Here is a 21710-nt window from a genome sequence, read left to right as displayed (position 1 = left end):
CATGAGATGTAGTGAGCAAAAGTGGGCAGGGTAGGGTATTCTGTCACCGGGATAGAGTCAATGATTTGGTATAAACCGCAGTTAAAAATAGATTAGGAGACACATCGCGATGAAAATAACAATATTTTTCCTAAAAATTAACATAATGCAACAACCTTTGAACATGTATACAATATATGTCACTGTATACTTCTCGCGGGGTGTAATCAGCGAGACTGTACGTGATATTGAGTACGGATGTATCATTAGTTGTATACTTTCTACCCGAAAGACGTAACTGTGAAACAGTCAGTCCGTATACTAGTCAGTGCAGTCAAAACTTCCGAAACTAAAATAAACACAACAAAGTGTTTTTGAGAAAACGAGCATTTGAAGTCTCACATTTAGTTATCTCTTTGTCTTTTCATCGGTTATACGAGAATTTACTTTTTTATAACAAAGTTACCGTCCAAATTTTGCATCGAGTTAAGCCTCTTGGTCACGGAAAGTGATCAATGTTTGATATTGGCGTAGCTAGGGATTATGAAACGAGTTTTCCTTTCCACACAGTACATCGATGCATCACGGTAGCTTGCGGGGTGTACCTGCGATCACGTGATGTCCGATAATTACTTTCTGGCAGAACGATATATCTTCAATTGGTAATCTGTACATTTTCTTCAAAGTGACGTAGCATCGTCATCGTTATAGTATTCAAATTAAGGGCATATATCTATAGATTCATCAGTTAAAAGTGACAGATATTAAATGTATCGATAACTCTTGCGCATCTATACAATATATGTCACTATATATTTCTCGCGGGGTGTAATCAGCGAGATTGTACGTGATATTGAGTAAGGATGTATCATTAGTTATACTTGCCACGTGTAAAAACTGTGAAACAGATCATCCGTGGACAGTGGACTTCCAAAACTAAACTTAAGACAGTTCAATTTTTTGTTTTGTTTTGTTTGATTTTGTTTTTTTAGAAGATAACGAACATTTGAAGTCTCACATTTAGTTCCCTCTTTGTCTTTTCATTGTTCAACGAGAATTGACAAACTTTTTAATAACAAAGTTACCGTATGCACTTTCTCAGTGGCCCACTGACCTGAACTGAACATCAGCATTCTCGTACTGGGACGAATGATCTAGTTTTGCCAACGTTTTTGTTTTTGTCTAAAGTTTCCAGCGAATCAAGCTTCTTGGTCACAGAAAGTGTTCATTGTTCAAGATTATAGCGTGGTTGGGTGATTATGAAACGAGTTCTACTTTCCACACAGTACATCATCGATGCATCACGGTATCTTGCGGGGTGTATCTGCGATCACGTGATGTCCGATGATTACTTAAGACTTCTTGCAGAATGACATGTCTTCAACGGGTCACCTGTACATTCTTTTATCAGTGACGTAGCATCGTCGTCATTATAGTTGCAGTATTCCGATAAAGTACGTGTATCTATTAATTCATCAGTTCAAAGTAACAGACATTAAATGTAGCAAAAGCGTTTGGACATCTACACAATGTATGTCACTATATATTTCTCGCGGGGTGTAATCAGCGAGATTGTACGTGATATTGAGTATGGATGTACAATTGCATATATGTTTACCAAGTATAAAAACTGTGAAACAGCTCATCCCTGGACTACAATGCAGTTTAAAATTTCTAAAACTGAACTTGAGACAACGCAACGTTTTTTGTGTTGTTTTTATTTGTTTATTTTTGAGAAAACAACGAACATTTAAAATCTCACATTTAGTTTCTACTTTGTCTTTTCATTGTTCTACGAGAATTGACGTTTTTAATAACGAGGTTACCGTATACATTTTTTCGGTGGCCCACTGATCTGAATTAAATGTCAGAATTCACGTACTGGGACAAATGATCTAGTTTTGCCAACGTTTTTGTTTTTGTCCAAAGTTTCGAGCTAATTAAGCCTCTTGGTCAAGGAAAGTCTGCGCGGTTTGGGGGATAATGAAACGAGTTTTACTTTTCACAAAGTACATCAATGCATCACGGTAGCTTGCGGGGTGTATCTGCGATCACGTGATGTCCGATGATTTCTTAATAATACTTTTAACAGAACCATGGGTAACTTGCATTTTTCCACTATAGTGACCTGACATCGTACACGTTAGGCCCTACAGTTTGCAGCATCCTGAAGAGGGGCATATGTCCGTAAATTTATCAGTTAAAAGTTACCGAGATAAAACGTAGCAATAACTTTTGCACATCTATATAATATATGTCACGGTATACTTCTCGCGGGGTGTAATCAGCGAGACTGTACGAGACTGTACGTGATATTGACTACGGATGTACCATTAGTTACTTAAGCTTATTTGACAATTGTAAAAAACACAACAGCAACTGTGAAACATGTCATCCATTGACAGTACAGATCGAACTTTTGCAGCTAAAATTAACAGAATAGTGTTATTAAGGGAAAAAAACAAACGTCATGAAGTCTCACTTTTCATTTTTCTTTTTTGTCGTTTTAAATAACAAACTTGCCATATACCCTACCTCAGTGTCTCTCTGATCTGAATTGCGTCACAGGACTTGCGGGGTGTATCTGCGAGCACGTGATACTTGGTGAAGTCTGAAATCATTGTTTATTTCGTCATAGCAACTGTAGCAACTCGACATTACATATCCCGTCATAGAAACATCCCGAGATAACTGTGGTTCTCTTTCACAGGCAGGACTAGGGAAGTCATCAATTAGTATTAATATTGTGAATATATCGTGTATATGATCATTAAGATAGTACGCACCGCGAAATTGAAAGACAAACTTTTGCTTCAACTTTTCATACGGAAACTTTAAATCATTCCCTTTCGGAGTAAGGATTAAAGATTAGGGGTAACCAAGCAAAATTTAGTACCTATACAAACAAATTACCGACAGTTGAAATTCAAAATAGCCACATCCCTTTGATAATTCTCTGGCGAAACATTAAATTTTCGATTTTAACAAAAATGAGTCGATAAAAACTTATATTGCTCCATTTAGTTTCAAAATGAGCCTTACAAGTATTAGATCAAATTTGTAAAAGTTTGAGAGTCTGAGTATCTGTCCCTGAGGCGCATTCTACCTTGAATGAAGAATTAATCAAAAGTCAGTTCCTTGAATCAGTACCTTGCGATGACCTACTGTCAAACATTGAATGTAGTTTAGGTTGAGTAATTCCAATTCAAATGAAAGAAATATATTTTTGTTTCTAAGCTTACCTCTGTTCCCATGTGTCCACGACATCACACTCGTGCAACTTTTCCGCGGAATGTTTGTGAGTGTAACAAGCAAGCTGTGCGGCGAAGGTCACGCGAACAACTTGGATGTCGTCAAATTAAGAACAGTTTCGACGTAGTTATGCGTAGAGGAATCATTCTTGTTAATTCCAATTCAGGTTAAGCAGTTTTAGTTGATTGATCGCCTTTACGTTTGCTATTTGCTTTGAAACCCAGGGGGCGCCCTTCTCAGTCGGCCTATTACATCGGGCATCTACCGGCCATCAGACCAGCGAGCAGAAATACGCGTTGAAATTTATAGCAGTTATTTCTGGACTGACTTCGCAGCCAGACTAATGTATACGTACCGATAAACTTTATCAAGTGCTTTATCACAACTCAAGACCATTCAATCAAAGAGGCTTCATCGACCTGACACAACTGAAATTGTCCCTTTTCCCCTTCCCATAATATTGTCATCGTGTTCATGATAATCAGCGTGTTGTGTATTTCAACTAAATTCGTCGTATAATCCTGTATGGTGCAACCTTTTCCAAATTTTCACAAACACGACTCTCGATATCTGCACATTGCTTGCGGGGTGTAATCGGCAGGCATGTGTATGTGAATTGAGGTCATATTCTTAAGTATGGGGCAAATAGTTTTAAGGCATGAATGTGAAAGAATATTTTGGCATTGAGGGGCGTACTGAATTTCTATGAAACTAAAAAAAAATCACTGTACGTTGTTGATCAGCACGATATGTTCACTTGACTGTAGAATGCTATGTTTATCAACATCTTAAAATTTACCCGCGGACGTGACGAGGAAACAAAAACAAGGAAGGTAAAGAGGAGTACGCGAGGAGTAAAATTTGATCACATGTATGAAAATGTTCACATTTATCCACAGTTCTATAATGCTCATTTAGAGCTCCTTTTTATCTTTAGAAGACACACCATCGACTAGACATTTTGAAAGGTATTTTTGAGATTAATAAATTTCAGGATGACACAATATCACGAATATGTAGTACATCAAAACGCCCATTGCAGAAGTACGAAATGTCAACTTTTTCGAGCTAGGGACACACACCAAAAGGGGAAAAAGTGGAATAATTAATGAGATTCACTAAAATTCTGATCTGGTTCATATTTTGCATGGACGTTTAAAAAAATACGTAGCGAATCAGTTAACGGCAACTAGGCTTCCTAAAGTTGACGGAATGTGAGTATTGCGATTACACCAAGTGATGAAATTCGGCCCTCTGACCATCGAGCTGTAGTATATTCAACCGTTTAATTTTCAATGATAGGGCTGGAACTGTGAACGAAAGTGCATTAAGGACTCGGACTTTTAAAAGGTGCAAACTACGTTGATTGTACTCGAAAGTCTTTGTGTCGATCTGCAGGTGCCAAGTAAGGAACGTTGGTCAACTGAGGAGTCGGATAGACATTTTCAAAGGATGGACCAGACTTGTGCGCCACTCTGGTGACAACACACAACGATGTAGCCATGGACTGTGTGCGAACGATCAAGACGACCGGAATCTGACATCTTGTTCCTGCGTGAACCATAAAGCGTTAGGTTAAACTACGGTTGAACTTGGTGCAGTAGTCCACAATGTTAACTTATTCGTGGAACTTTGATCGCTGGATTTTCTCAGGCCGAATGTGTGCCTTTGCTCTTTACTCGTTGGAACTGTCAATGGCATTCGATATCTCGTCTCACGTGACATCACTTTTTATCAATGATGATTCGGACAACATTTTAGCCGCCATTCACCGGTAGAATTGTTCGCCCACTATTCTGAGATAAAAGTCGAAGTGTCATAGACTTGAACTGTCGATTCCTTGACGCCAACCAGCGTCGTTCAGCAGTTACTGATTGACGGGTTAAGATGACCAGGTACCGGAGGCAAACATTGATTCCCAGTGACATGACTTTGGAACCGTTGAATGATATCTATTGAACTGTTATCGAGTCGAGATGTCATCACTTCCTCCATCTGTCCCATCCAGAGAACAGGTACAACGAACCGCAACTATGTGACCAATAGCTGTTGAAATGTTGCTGTATGTTTCTTCCGTTTTGAAAATTAGGTCGAAAATGCATGCACGACACCATTTAATGGAGTAATTGGACCGTGATGATGGGTGAATGAATCCTTACATGCGTACTTTTTTCTTGGTTTTAATTGTGATTTTACTTGTACAGAAACGATTGTTAAGTGTATGTTGCGACTTTTCTCTGCAATAATTATCATTTACATGTGAAAAGTGAAATATTATTTTTCATCTTTATTATCAAAAAAAGTTTACATTGGCTTGTTTATCATATCAAGGCACGCTTGACTTAAGGTGGAGGTCTACTCAAAATTAAAAGTATTGTCAATTTCCTGATTTTTGCATATGTTGTGGCCTGATCAATTATATCAACAAAAATAAACAGAAAAAGGGGGGTTCCCGTGCTACTTTTTGAGTTAGGGGGTCCTAAAGTACCCCTAACCCATGCTATTTCAAGCGTTAAGGGGCCTTTTCTCACATTTTGATACTTTCAGCAAAGAACATGCGCAAATCTTGTCAGGGAATATTGTCAATTTTTTTATTTTTTCATATGTTTTGCTCTGATCAATTATATAAACAAATATCAAAAGAAAAAGGGGGTTCCCGTGCAACTTTTAGGGTAAGGGGCTCCTAAAGCACCCTAACCCCATGCTTTTTCAACTACTGAGAGGCCTTTTGTTCGTATGTTTTTATGGTTTCAGTAAAGATCTGGCTCAAAACCTATCAGGGAATATTGTCATTTTTCTGATTTTTGCATATATTGTTCTCTGAACAATTATGTCAACAAAAATAAATAGAAAAAGGGGGGTCCCCGTGCTACTTTTTGAGTTAGGGGGTCCTAAAGTACCCCTAACCATGCTATTTCAAGTGTTAAGGGGCCTTTTTCTCCCATATTGATAATTTCAGCAAAGAATATGCTCAAAACCTATCAGGGAATATTGTCATTTTTCTGATTTTTGAATATATTGTGCTCTGAACAATTATGTCAACAAAAATAAACAGAAAAAGGGGGGTCCCCGTGCTACTTTTTGAGTTAGGGGGTCCTAAAGTACCCCTAACCCATGCTTTTTCAACTACAAAGGGGCCTTTTTCTCCCATTTTGATAATTTCAGCAAGGAACATACTCAAAACCTGTCAGGGAATATTGTCATTTTTCTGATTTTTGAATATATTGTGCTCTGAACAATTACGTCAACAAAAATAAACAGAAAAAGGGGGGTCCCCGTGCTACTTTTTGAGTTAGGGGGTCCTATATTACCCCTAACCCATGCTTTTTCAACTACAAAGGGGCCTTTTTCTCCCATTTTGATAATTTCAGCAAGGATCATGCTCAAAACCCGTCAGGGAATATTGTCATTTTTCTGATTTTTGAATATATTGTGCTCTGAACAATTACGTCAACAAAAATAAACAGAAAAAGGGGGGTCCCCGTGCTACTTTTTGAGTTAGGGGGTCCTAAAGTACCCCTAACCCATGCTTTTTCAACTACAAAGGGGCCTTTGTCTCCCATTTTGATAATTCAGCAAGGATCATGTTCAAAACCCGTCAGGGAATATTGTCATTTTTCTGATTTTTGAATATATTGTGCTCTGAACAATTACGTCAACAAAAATAAACAGAAAAAGGGGGGTCCCCGTGCTACTTTTTGAGTTAGGGGGTCCTAAAGTACCCCTAACCCATGCTTTTTCAACTACAAAGGGGCCTTTTTCTCCCATTTTGATAATTTCAGCAAGGATCATGCTCAAAACCCGTCAGGGAATATTGTCATTTTTCTGATTTTTGAATATATTGTGCTCTGAACAATTACGTCAACAAAAATAAACAGAAAAAGGGGGGTCCCCGTGCTACTTTTTGAGTTAGGGGGTCCTAAAGTACCGCTAACCCATGCTTTTTCAACTACAAAGGGGCCTTTTTCTCCCATTTTGATAATTTCAGCAAGGATCATGCTCAAAACCCATCAGGGAATATTGTCATTTTTCTAATTTTTGAATATATTGTGCTCTGAACAATTACGTCAACAAAAATAAACAGAAAAAGGGGGGTCCCCGTGCTACTTTTTGAGTTAGGGGGTCCCATATTACCCCTAACCCATGCTTTTACAACTATAAAGGGGGCCTTTTTCTCCCATTTTGATAATTTCAGCAAAGAACATGCTCAAAACCCGTCAGGGAATTTTGTCATTGTTCTGATTTTTGAATATACTGTGCTCTGAACAATTATGTCAACAAAAATAAACAGAAAAAGGGGGGTCCCCGTGCTACTTTTTGAGTTAGGGGGTCCTATATTAACCCTTACCCATGCTTTTTCATCTACAAAGGGGCCTTTTTCTCCAAATTGGATACTTTCAGCAAAGAACATGCTCAAAACCTGTCAGGGAATATTGTCATTTTTCTGATTTTTGAATATATTGTGCTCTGAACAATTATGTCAACAAAAATAAACAGAAAAAGGGGGGTCCCTATGCTACTTTTTGAGTTAGGGGGTCCTATATTACCCCTAACCCATGTTTTTTCCCACAGCTGAATAGGGGCCTTTTTTCACATTTTGATAATTTCAGCAAGAAACATGCTCAAAACCTGTCAGGGAATATTGTCATTTTTCTTATTTTTGAATATAATATGCTCAGAACAATTATGTCAACAAAAATAAACAGAAAAAGTGGAGTTCCCATGCTACTGTTGAAGTTTGAGGGTCCCTAAAGTACCCCTACCCCATGTTTTTTCAACCAAAAAGGGCCTTTTTCTCACATTTTGACACTTTCAGCAAAGGAACATGCTCAAAACCTGTCAGGGTATATTGTCACTTTTCTGATTTTTGAATATATTTTGCTCTGATCAATTATGTCAACAAAAACAAGAGGGAAAAAAGGGTTAAGCAAAGTACATGCTCAAAAATTATCAGAGAATATTGTCATTTTTCTGATTTTTGCTTATGTTGTTGCATTGGTTTTATGTCAACAAATATTTAGGAAGTTTCAAGTGTTATTTTTTGAGTTACAGGGTGTCCTTTACACAAGTGTAGAAAAAAGAGCATAAGCAGAGTTTGACTGATTGATAATGTTGCTTTATTGCTTACTTCATATATACTTACATCATAGTATGATATCTTCTTATATAATCAATATTATATGATAAATATTTTATATCAATATTTTATAAATATTATGCTGTATTTACTTATTTGCTCTGGAGTGATTAAAAGATGAAGAATGAATCACCAAGCCAACTGTGCATACACACTAAAAGTATTTCAAGATACAATAGATTGTTTAGTAAGGCATAGTTAGATGCCATAATACCAAGCGTAGTATGTACAATAAATATTCTACAAAATCTTTCAGTATTGTCTCAACAGCTCTGCATGACCTGTAAATGACCTCCAAATGACTGGTTTATATGCAAATAGATATTCCAATGTGTAAAATGATTTGAAGTTATAAGAAAAATTTGTAATTGGAATACCGGTATGACTACGTTAGTGAACAGAGTGTTGACAAAATTTCATTTGAGGCTGCTTGCTCAGCCTTTCTCGTGTATGGGTGATTTTTAGTGTTTTTCATTTTGCAAAGTTTTGCAAAAATATTCAACATGTTTTGTGTTTTGCCTCGCAAGGCAAATTCCTAACCATGAGAATGGCAGAAAGTATTTTAATCCTACTACTATAGCTTTCACTGTTTCAGATCTGGTGCAGATTTGGAAGCAGCAGCCTCAAATGCATGATCACTGCATGCACAACACAAGTTGCGGGTACTGGATAGGTGTCCAGTTCTGCTTCAGAATTCTAGGGACGTCTACAGTCTTGGCTAGGCTCAGCGGTACTGTGTTTGTATTTGCGTCACTTCCGTATTTGTAAGATCACCAAAAGAGCACTTCAGGTCTTTTGCTGGGTTCTTTCAAATCGCTGTGATTGGGTGAAAAAGTGTTAATTCTAGGGTCAACAATAGTTTTCAACAGTAATGAATTTATTTCACCTATTATTTATACTTAAGTTTGCTAATGCAATTGAGATGGGTTTGTCATGTCAGGAGAACTTTAACAATTAAAGTTATCAAATATCTAACACAAGTCAGCATGGAGTTTTCCATAAATTTCAAAGTTATGATGCTAGACATACAGTATTGATTCTGTGAGAGAAAAATTTACAAATATTATTGATAACTTGTTTTGATTTTGTCACCTTTATTTTCTATTTTGATTTTTCACTTTCAACAACAATTCAATGCCTTCTTCACCTTTCCTGTGGAATGAAAGCTCTAAATGGCCCATAGCAAGGCCACTGCTTGCAATTTTCTTACACATACATTTACTTAATAATATACACCCTTTGAGTACAAGAGTATGCAAGGTTTGCATGTTTAGGCTTGTTGCCTTTGCATGCTCTACAGACTCCCTCACAAACTCCCATGTAAATGTAAACTCATCAAAAGATGGCTGCACCTTTTCAATAAGTTTTTTAAAGCTTTCACATCTGCTAAAGCATCATGTGCACTGTAACTTTCTCCTACAAATTTTGAAACAAGCTCAACTTGTGAGTACTTTTCACAATCAGGATATGAGGTCTTAAAGACTTTATACGAATCAACAAAGCCAGCAATGTGTGAAGACAATTGATCAACCATATCAGTTGCTACAGCAGCATTACCGTATATAAAACTCTACAATCAAATGACTTGATGTTATGTCCAACCAGAATACAAGGTTCTGGTCCAAGAAAGTCACACAATGTCAACAATGCTTGTTTTACAGGTACTGCACTGACAGGTTTTCCATTCTGTGTTAGGATTCCAGTTTCATTGCCAGACCGGTCACTCTTGATGCTGGTTCACTTATTGGAATCCTAGGTATCACATACACATTCAGACACCCTTTTGGTCCAACAGCTGCAAGCTGTGTTATGTGTGATGTTCTTGCTGAAAAAGAAAAAAAAACTCATGACAAATGGCAAGATAATTTGTTTATGTTATTTTGGATTACAGTAAATTTCAATGAAAATTTCATTTGCTGAGTCAGACTTTGCCCTGGGAGATGAGAATAAACTGAGACTGACATTTGAGGCATTTATTGGCTTATTGTTGGTATGAAAATAATGTCATCTGCCTATTGTCTGTAAACCATTGCTGATTTTGATAAGCAAGTCATGATCATTAAAATAATGCTGTCAGAATTTGAATCATGGATGAACTTGTTCTGTTTCCAGTAAAAATTTGCTTCAGTTTAATGATTGATCTGTGTGTATTAAGATGAAGTAGTGAAATGATTGCAATATCAGATTAGTTTAAACAACACGTATTATCACATTGATAACAACAACACCTACCTAATCCAGTAGTCTCCAGGTCAAAATACACTACAGGTTGATCAGTCAATTCTATTGGTTGTGGAACAGGTTCTGTAGGTATCTCCTGTATATCTTGGGTTTCTGAATAAAAAAATAGAAGCAGATACAGATAAAATATATTGGAATGAATGATTCAGTTTTTACTTCTAATGAAACAGAATATTCACAAAATAGTACAACCTATGGTCCATGGCTCAATGTTTTTAGTTATTTGGCAAATCACAAACTTTAAGCGGACATGAACTGAGTAACTAGTTAGCTACAATTATGCAAATAACAAAATTGCCATCCAGAAAATGATAGAGTACATCAGGTCACTCAATGACTATGTGCACACCTGCAGATGAAATGGTACATGTCATACTGTAAGCATTAGGTTTTTGTGTGTTCATTTACAATATTACCACATCAATAAATGTCAAACTTACTACTACTACAGACCTTCATGCACATGTTTCATCAGTTTTATGCCAGTGAGTTGAAAGGTAAGTCAGTATATGCAGGGAGCCATATCAATACAAGCATTCAACTATTACCTTAGCAATTTAGAGTCATTTTACATTGATTCTAAAATCATTCATCTACAACAATCTGAATCCAAACTTTCATTCAAATCAATTATAAACAAGGACTAGTTTAAACAAGTAATTACTTTTAACAAGGTCAATTCCTGTTGTGTATGTGTCACCCTCACGGAGTTCTTGGACACTCTGTCGTAAACACTTGTTTGCCTTCAGCTTGATACAACGTTTATTGGCACCCCAATCTGGCTCTTCATCCGTCTCTTTCTTTCTTGATTATCCAGATAGGACGCACGTGACACACAATACTTCCCTGGAGACATGACAATCCGTTCATTTACCTATGGCAAAACAATGACAAGTTTACAATGACATCAGTATAAATTTTTGAAATATTTTTGTTGTATTGTTAACTGAAGTGGGCTGTCTCAACTCCAGTTTGAAATTATTTATGGTCATAAGATACAATTTCTTGTATTTACCAAAAACTCACAGAATAGAAGTAATTATACTTCATGTCCAGGGAAAGTGTGAGAATACAACTCAAAAAGCCAACACTTCAGGGTATATTTGTGATAAGCAGAACCACATAAATAGCTTCCTAAACAGTTCCAAATTGATGACACTATGAAAGGAAGTAACGGTAGTCTCATTGTCCCTGAAAAATTCTATAAATATGTGCCATGACCATAAGCAATGTGTAGATTGATGCTAACTCGATCCACATCACATGATCACTGGGCTGGTTTGAAATAATGCTTGTAATTCTGGCATAAATATAACACTTGAGTCGCATTATGACCAGTCCAATGTTACTGTCAGCTTATGGAAAACTAGCGTTTCTGTGCACTGAATATATCAAGGCATCCGTTCGCTTTGGCACTCGCGCGCGTGCATGAAAAAAAATGTAAAAACTTCGTACTTACCAATTGCAAGTTTGGTATTTACATCCCAAATCTTTTTATTTGGTCCGTGTCTCAGGCCAAGGGGAATAACGTTGACAAAATTACAAATGGGGTTGCAACACCTGACAAGCAGCCAGCTACCCAGTTTTTACATCCATGCCCAGACCATGTCGAGTCTCGCTGATAGTGTCGGTCATCCGTAACGGCATGCTGCATTGCTTGCAGCCAGATAAACCATCTGCAAGGATACCAAGATCAACAATTCGCCTACCATCTCTCCTCGTGGCACTGTAGGTTGTTGGCCGCCAAGGATCGTAGACTTCATCATATTCACATATGACTACTTCATACGGGTTCCGGAACCGAGTTGCACGAGCCAACTTAGCAATGGTCGCCAGCCGTTGTAGCCGCAGTCGACTCGACAAGAGTATCAGATTTTAAATTTTCATGACTAGAGGATTGCCATTTATCCTTGAGGGCCTCAGAAACTCTTCTGGCTCTGTTTTGTGTTGCTTTGGTAGTGAATCTACCTGTGACTTTCAGCGACTGGCACGACCAAACGACATAGTTTCACTGATAGCGCGACGTAGTTTGACGGCTAATTGCGGTATGATAAGCAGGCGCCAACCCATTTACGGTACCTTCTTAAATCGATCACATCGATGCCAATATCATGAAAATTTACAATACTTTATCGTCACATAATTTTTTTGATCATTCATAACAAACCATCATCAAGTTAATACGTTCACCTTCATTTATGCGTAACACAGCCTAAATTTAAGATGTCGCAAATAATCTCGTTTTGCGATATTTAGCTCACTCTGCTACGACATAAATATTGCGCAACACCTGCGCAGACGTCGATTTTCGTACATAGTCCCAAATTCTAACGATAGGGAGATATCGAAGACAACTGAAACTAGTTACATGTATCTTGAAACAGCTGTCTCAATTATACGATTTTCTCTTTGATGGAGAAATTTTGTGATTGGGTGAATTTGTCCTACTTGTGTTACAAACGTGAAAGTTTAAATTCCTTGACATGATTTTGACGTTAAAAAGTACAAATGGATTGATCCATGCGGCTAAAATACTCACGTCATGTAAACGACAATCTACAGTAGATTGTCGTTTAGATATACAGTTAATAACTGACTTTTCCAACCATGTAACGTAATATTATTTGGAACAATGATGAGCTTTTTCAGAACAATGGTAAACTTACCCTTAAATTTGATAATGAAAATGCCGTTACTGTTTTCTAAATGTGAAAATTGCTATCAAAGTGCGCAGTTGTCTCCGTGTCGGGACATGGTCTCCTGACATGGTCGCGAGGTCATTTTATCTCCCATCATGGGAATGTTTCCTTTTTGGTTTAGTGTGCATGCTATACTGTTGCACATTATGCACATGATGTTTTCAAGAATGTATAGATTCCAAGCACACTGTTATCGTTGACGAGTTCACGAGTGAATGTGAGTCACACCAAACGCTCGCAATTTTAATTTCCGATAGCATGGCTTCAGGAATAGGTTGGCTGCTTCTATCTTTTCGGGATATTCGTGGTCTTCCTCTGCGGGAAGGATAAAAACATTGCGTAATTCTCCCATTTTCACGTGCGATGATTTAGCCTGGTATATTGAAATAAGGCATGCGCAGGTCGGATTACCAGAAAGATTTTTAGGCCCTATGTAGTAATGTTACATTTTTATTTATTTGTTCATTTTTAAAACAATAATCATCATTTGTCGTTCCCTCATTTAATATAGATGATTTCAGAGCAATACAGTGCGATATTGACGCAAAATACAAGACTCGTACTCAGAATTACTCAACATGACGAAAGACGCAGCACCTTTAAGATAAAAGAAATTTTGACAATATTTACAGGTGTAAAATTACTACCTCAAGTACTGTACTACTTGACATTCTGACCCATAAACTGTAAAAAAATATACTTTGGAAGACGTATGAACCAGACAATCGAAATAATGAATATTTATTTAGGTAACACTGTGTAAGTTAGAAATTTGAAGTGCGATCTAATTCATAAGATTTTCCGAGGGCCTTCTTATGAGTTTTATTCATCGATAACAGCAGGGACATAATTTGCTTTGTAAAAACCTGCAAAGTGACAGCTTTCGAATTAAATAAATGTTCTCTAGTAACATTTGAATAGCATCGCCAAGCAGACAATCATGGTATTCTATACGAGCACATCTCGCATGGTGCTTCGCGATCTTTTCATCGTCGACGGTACAACCACTGTAAAACCATATATTTCTGAAATTTACAGAATGCCTTATTTTAAAGTAAACTTATAAGAGAGCAGTGTGCATTAACCGGGAACAAGAACGGGTTTAGTAAAAATTACCGACAAACTACAGTATTTATCTTATACTTGCTACCACGGTATGGTCTAGTAAAACAACGATCGCGAGAGGCCAAAAATACAGTAACTCCGATGAATGCCGACATACATTTTCGATAAATTTTAAATCAATATCAATTTCATATTTTGTCCACCAACGTTTCTTTACGTGAATGGTTCCTCCTAAACAAACCAAGAACACAATTGGAACTATTTTGTGATTATAAGATGAACAGTAAAAGTCACAGAATGTGCTCGCTAAGAGAGGGTTTACTCAAAGCATTTAGTAATTGTCAATTTTTCTAGTGAAAACATCAAATCTGTAATTATTGAATTAAATGTTAAAGTAGCATTTAAAAAATTGTAGTATTTAAAGCCATCTGCTTTTCAAAAATTGTAAATTTATCCTTTTGACAATTTTTAAGGATAATTCATCTCTTTGATACACATTCTTGAAAATGTCAAGATTAGAGGTCAAAACTTGATGATTGCTGTATTGTTTAGAGGACCTGGATTCATTTGAAGGTTTTGGGATCATATCTGATTGGTTCTTTACTATTTCAAAGTGCCTCTTTAGGCCAGTCCTTAAAAATGTTTAGGGGTCATATCTGAGTGGTCCTTAAAAAGATTAAGGGACACATCAGGGTGGTCCCGAAAGTTTCAAGGACTCATCTTGGTGGTCCCTGAAAGTTTCAAGGTCACATTAGGATAGTCCTTGAAAAATTCAGGGGCACCTCAGGTTGGTCCCTGAAAGTTTCAAGGACTCATCCGGGTGGTCCCTCAAAGTTTCAAGGACTCATCCGGGTGGTCCCTCAAAGTTTCAAGGACTCATCCGGGTGGTCCCTGGAAGTTTCAAGGTCACATCAGAGTGGTCTCTAAAAGATCCAGGGACACATCAGGGTGGTCCTTGAATGTTTCAAAGACTCGTCTTGCAATGGCGGTATTTGAAAGATTCAAAGTCACATTAGGATAGTCCTTGAAAAATTCGGGGACACCTCAGGTTGGTCTCTGAAAGTTTCAAGGACTCATAGTCTTAGTCGTGTTCACGCTACAATCACAGTTGCTGACATCATTGTCGAGATCGGGAACAGCACTGTTAGTGTCACTCCACAAAGGACCGTGGTAACAGACATCAAATTCGTCGGAGATATCCAGTATTCCGTTGCTTTCCATGTAGTCCTGTCATTAAATAATTAAGGTAATGGACGTCCTACATTCAGAATCGGCAACCTTTCCCGACGAAGGAATTAGTGCAGTAGTCAAAATCCATTCGAACATCACGCTGTTTACACACTCGACTTGAAACAATGCAGAGCCTCACAACAATGTGACCCGTGACTTTTACTATGTAAATTAGCAGGGACCATATTAGTTTGTGTACGATTCAGTGTCTCGCTTAATGAGCAAAGTATCATTGACTATATCTCCAAATTAATCATGAAGACTGTAAGATACAACCATAGTATTTTAAATAGTGGGGAAACTTTACAGCATAAAAGAGCAACATGTACCTTACCCGGGACCTTACTCAATCGCACAATCCTAGATGCCCCTGTAGGTTAAAATGGAATGTGCCATTATGAACTGATTGTTTGCGAATAATTAATTGTTTACTGTTCAGACCATCGGCGCGTCGGCTAGTAACAGCATACTTCAACCAGCTAGTAAATTACCATTAATCGTCAAGGCTTGCTCGTCTAAGTCGACTGAAGGTTCAGCCACTGCCCAGTTTATCATATTTATGCCGGGAAGAACATGCCTTGTAGATCTCGTCGCGTGATAAATATGCAAAGACGTGTTTTGGAGCCGGCCGACCAGTCACACATGGGAGCGATGAGGACGCTGTGTTAAGCCATTACATAATCTTAGCTTCGACCGTTATGAATATTGACGCTGTATGTGCAGGAAGTTGGACCAAATCTTTTCAGTGATTCGTCTGCCTGTCAGCTTTACCAAGTAATGCTTGTGAATGCACAAGCTGACGAGCGAAGGTCACATCAGGATAGTCCTTGAAAGGTTAAGGGTCTCATCTGGGTGGTCCCTGAAAGTTTCAAGGACTCATCCGGGTGGTCCCTGAAAGTTTCGAGGTCACACCAGGATAGTCCTTGAACGATTCAGGGTCACACCTGGGTGGTCCCTGAAAGTTTCAAGGACTCATCTGGGTGGTCCCTGAAAGTTTCAAGGACTCATCCGGGAGGTCCCTGAAAGTTTCGAGGTCACACCAGGATAGTCCTTGAACGATTCAGGGTCACATCTGGGTGGTCCCTGAAAGTTTCAAGGACTCATCTGGGTGGTCCCTGAAAGTTTCAAGGACTCATCCGGGAGGTCCCTGAAAGTTTCGAGGTCACACCAGGATAGTCCTTGAACGATTCAGGGTCACATCTGGGTGGTCCCTGAAAGTTTCAAGGACTCATCTGGGTGGTCCCTGAAAGTTTTAAGGACTCATCTGGGTGGTCCCTGAAAGTTTCAAGGTCATGTCAGTGTGGTCTCTAAAAGATTTAGAGTCTCCTCGGAAAGCTGCAAAGACATCTCTGCACAGTCCCTAAAGATTCCAGACAAAAACTGTTGGTTTTTGCCGTTAATATTTTAAGGTTTCAACAGACAGATGATATTGATTACATTTCTTTGCATCTACCAAAAAGAGTTCATTTTTAATAGCAGGGCTGAAATAATTCAGTGATTTTTTAAAATTTTTCAGCATTAATTAGCACAAGCACAAGAAAAGGGTAGTTTTATCAAATTTACCAGGTCTCATTTCTTTGTATATGAAATAAATAAATGTACAAGTCATTTTCTTAACATCTACCAAATCATTTCAAAGACAGATCACCAAAAAAACATACACTACAGCAGAACTGATTTGGGTAGAGGTAGAAGGCCATTTTACCATCGAAAATTTAAAATTTTATCATGCATCGTTCGGTGAGAAAAGCAAATGCCTACAAATCAGCCTTGGAAAGGAAATTTGTATTTTCACTTAAACATAAACAAAATTGACAAATCAGTTACATTTAATGGGTTCTCCTTTCCTGAGAGTGCGAAAAGCTAGACAAAAATGTATAATTTGTTATAGATGTATTTGATGATTGTGCAATTATCAATAATTTATAAAATTTGCCCTCATCTTCACACAAAAACACTGTTAGATTCGTGATTTTTAAATAGATTACAACAAAATGCTCAAGATCTTATAATCACAAAATAGTTCCAATTGTGTTCAAGTGAAGTCTAAGGGATCGTCGAGCATAAAAACTGACGCACAAGAACGTAATTCCCTTTTTATGTCACCCCACATGAAACTCCTTAATGCGAAATTGGTTTCAGGAAAAATGTGTTGTTTATTAGTGTGGAGAATACAGACCTGTCTCTATACAGTCTCTTGTGGTAGGTACACGGCGGACGGCTGCTCCGACGAAGAAATTATGTCTTCCTGCAACAATCACGCTGTTGGAATGTTGATGGACTGTTATCAACGAAACTGTCAGACGATGACGATGTGATATCAGACGTTGTCTTGTCAACTTGCATTTGTCCGCACCGATTCAGTAAACTTTTTAACTACTTTGTCACTTTTACATGTTTTCTCCCGGTGAAATCAGGTATTAGGCTTACTTGAGTAAAGAGGGATCATTTTGTCTGAGGTTTTCCATTCATCCAGTTCTTCTTTGAGAGTGACCTCTTTGGATTTTCCCTTGCCTTGGTTGTTGAACCGATAGGCCGCTGTAAATCGCTAATATACTTCCTGGATTATCATTGTATAATTGGTAGTTAGATGTTGGTACTAACGTACCAAAAAGCGTAGTTTGACCTCGAATTTGAGTAATTTTTTTCATGGCAGGACACAACACGTGCGAACCGCGGGAAAATAGGCCAGAAAATATCGATATATATCATGATTCTCTTCTTATGCATTACTCATTAAGTCCAAAACGATGCGTTTCATAAGTTTGCAACAGACATCAGGTCATTACTCGCGGTCATTGACTTCCAGCGATTCATGTGTTGTAATCAAAATATCCTATTTGTTATGGTTTCATGGTCTAATTTTTTTCGGTATAGTTCTAAACTTTGCGGGGTGACCCCCGACTTTCATTGTTGATTTCGTAAGAGAATGATTGAAAGTTTCATTCAGGAAAGTTTGAGCAAAAGTTTAAGTCTTTCACTTTCGAGGCGCATACCTTAAACGAAAGAATTACGCTTGTAGTGCGTCAGCTTTTGTAACATGGTACATATACCGGATCTATATCCGTGACAATATTTTAATTGCATGGAAAAATTTGAAGTGTGGGAATGTTTGTAAGGCCAAAAAAAAAAATTGTGTGTTTCCTGTAACATGCTCTTCAGAAATAGGGTAGGTAGGTAGGAATAATTTTTTTTTTTGGTAATTTTTTTTTTCTCTACAAAAAAGAAAATGTGAAAGTTTTAATACCCTTCGACAAGGGTCAAGGCATCGTCATTGTCAACACAAAAGATTACATACACGAATGCAAAAGACAATTACGCAACACTCAGTATTATACACAACTAGACAGTGACGACACAGAACAAACAGTAAACAAAGTACACGAACTATTAAACAAAATGTACGAGAACAAACACATCGACCATGATACTTATAAGTATCTCGATCCAAAAAACATAAAAATCCGTACCCCGCATTGGTACTTATTGCCTAAAATTCACAAATCGCCGCCTGAAAACTCAACGTTTGCAGGGAGACCAATATTTAGTGGCTGCTCCGGTCCCACTAACAGAATTTCAGAATTCCTGGATTATTTCATAAAACCACTGGTCCAGCAACAACCGTCAAATATAAAAGACACAACAAACTTCATACAAGAAATAGAAAAAACAAATTTCCCCAACATGCATTTCTTGTAACACTCGACGTGGTGTCGATGGACACAAACACAATTCACGACGAAGCGATTCGGCTAGTCAGTGAAACATTAAACTCACAAACCTCGCTTCAAACAAATTACGGCATCAAAAAACCACCCCGGAAGACTTAATAGAAATGCTTTCACTAATTCTAAAACACAACAGTTTTGAATTTAACAAGCAATATTTCCGCCAAACCCGGGCTGCAGCATGGGATCGAATGCCTCGCCAGAGATAGCAGACATTGCTTTTCATGAACTTGAAAAGACAATAATCGTAAACAACCACAACAACATTCACTTCTGGAAAAGATTCAGAGATGGTGTCTTTGCAATCTTTCTGGAACACAAACCGAACTCACTAACTTCACTCAAAAAATCCACACAATGCACCCAACGTTTAAGTTTTCATACGAAAACTCAACACAAGAAATTACATTCCTAGATGTAGTAGTTTTCAAAGGTGCAAGATACCACAAAGAAAATATCCTCGACATCAAAACACATATCAAACCAACAGACACATTCCAATTTCTACATAGAGAATCGTGTCACCCGACAGCAACATTTAATGGCTTTATCAAAGGTGAAATCCTTAGATACGCTCGCACTTGAAACAACAATGACGACTTTACTAAAAAAGTCGCTTTCTTTAGAAACAAACTACTCGACAGAGAATACAAAAACAATGAAATCACGAATATAACAGAAAAAATAAACCACAGTATTCGTAATACACTAACAAACTTTACAAGTACACGTAAAGAAGCAACAAACAAACTCATCTTCAGTACAACATACAGCCCTTACATAAAAACAAAAGATCTTAAGGGAAGTCTTTTGAAACATTGGGCTGAACTGGAGAAGGACTCAACACTATAAGGAATCTATTCCCAGAATCACCAATCATTGCTTACAAGAGAAACAAAAACCTAAAAGACACACTAGTCAAACAAAATTTACAGAAGTAAAAAAAACAAAAAACAAACAAACCAGACCACCAAACGGACTCACAATGAGACCCAAACATTGATATTCTTGCCTCGCAATTCGAAGAGCAAGACCACTAAAATACATTAAAAACAAACACAAACTAACGAAAGAATCTACATTGCGACTGATGAGAAACCACACTCGGGTTTCGAAACGCAAGCGTCAAAGGGCCACTCATCAACTTTGTAACACCATAGGTCCGGCTGCGTCTCGCCATAAGCTTTCCCCACACAAACAAAACATTACCGTACACACTAATCCAAACTTCCCTACAAATATCCGAGGCGAAACAAACATTTTCATTAACACAAAAAATCGGATAAAAATGTAGGAACACATTTTTGAAACGAATCAAACACAAACTCGACACAAAAACATTTTGGATAGTTAGGTGGGGAGCCTCTTTCACACTTTTTACAATCGCCATAAGCTTTCCCCACACAAACAAAACATTACCGTACACACTAGGGGCCTAATCCAAACTTCCCTACAAATATCCGAGGTGAAACAAACATTTTCATTAACACAAAAAATCTGATAAGAATATAGGAACACATTTTTGAAACGAATTAAACACAAACTCGACACAAAACATTTTGGATAGTTAGGTGGGGAGCCTCTCACACTTTTTACATTTTTTCTTGAACGTGATCGCATTTCTCACATGTTACGGAAAACACGCTTGCACAAGCAGTCGCTATTGTTGTTTAATGACGTCATGAAATCACGCGTGATTTAAAAACTTTTCCCAGCCAATCTCGCGGGATTTGTTTTCAACGTCCAAAAAAAAGTTTAGGGTCGGGGGGTTTGAACTAGGGTAGGTCGGGTTACCGGAAACACACAATTTTTTTTTTTAGGCCTAACAGAGAAATTGTAAGAAAGACGGGAAATCCTCGTAAGAAAGGCTTAGGGGCGCTAACTTGAAAAGTTTGCATAAACCGTATGACGTCAGTGGAATCAGAAAAATAGAAGTTTTATGTCTTATCTCAATAGTATCCTTTTTTTGTCATAGTGTATCCGTATGCATTCTATTTTCCAATTCAAGATGACACATTTTCGAACAAGCAAACCTTAGAATGCAGAAAATTGCGTTCATTCATATCTTGTTTTTCATCTATTTCTCATTTTTCATATCAGAACGAAAACTGAAGCATTCGCTCCATGGATACCGAGATTTACTTTAAATCCATTATCTCGGACATAATTTGTATCAAATTACTAAAGAATTTCTGTTTTTCTCTGTTGTCTGGTTACGTCTTTGCGTGGAACACACTCGCTCTGTAAGTTTCTATAGCAACAACGTTGCGATGCATCCATCGTTTCCTTGAAAGTACTGAAAGTAGTGTCTTCATTGCCGACAACTTGTTGAAATGTGAATGGAACACCGTTTGACATCGAAGTCCACTTTCTCTGTAG

At 37.7% G+C, this 21710-nt stretch overlaps 1 protein-coding gene and 1 long non-coding RNA gene across 2 annotated transcripts in view; one reads left to right on the top strand and one right to left on the bottom strand.

Moving 5' to 3' along the window:
• LOC139150202 (egl nine homolog 1-like) overlaps positions 1–21710 on the top strand; it is a 227996-nt gene that overhangs the window by 2180 nt on the left and 204106 nt on the right.
• LOC139150205 (uncharacterized) lies at positions 8332–12637 on the bottom strand. Its single transcript, XR_011556206.1, has 4 exons — positions 12069–12637; positions 11274–11483; positions 10601–10702; positions 8332–10193 (listed from the first exon to the last, which is right to left on the bottom strand). It is a non-coding gene; the product is annotated as an uncharacterized lncRNA (long non-coding RNA).

The sequence above is a fragment of the Ptychodera flava genome, chromosome 14, assembly GCF_041260155.1.
Source record: "Ptychodera flava strain L36383 chromosome 14, AS_Pfla_20210202, whole genome shotgun sequence".
NCBI lineage: Eukaryota > Metazoa > Hemichordata > Enteropneusta > Ptychoderidae > Ptychodera > Ptychodera flava.
Note: the sequence above shows the minus strand (reverse complement) of the source record. Positions and strands in the feature narration are given on the sequence as shown.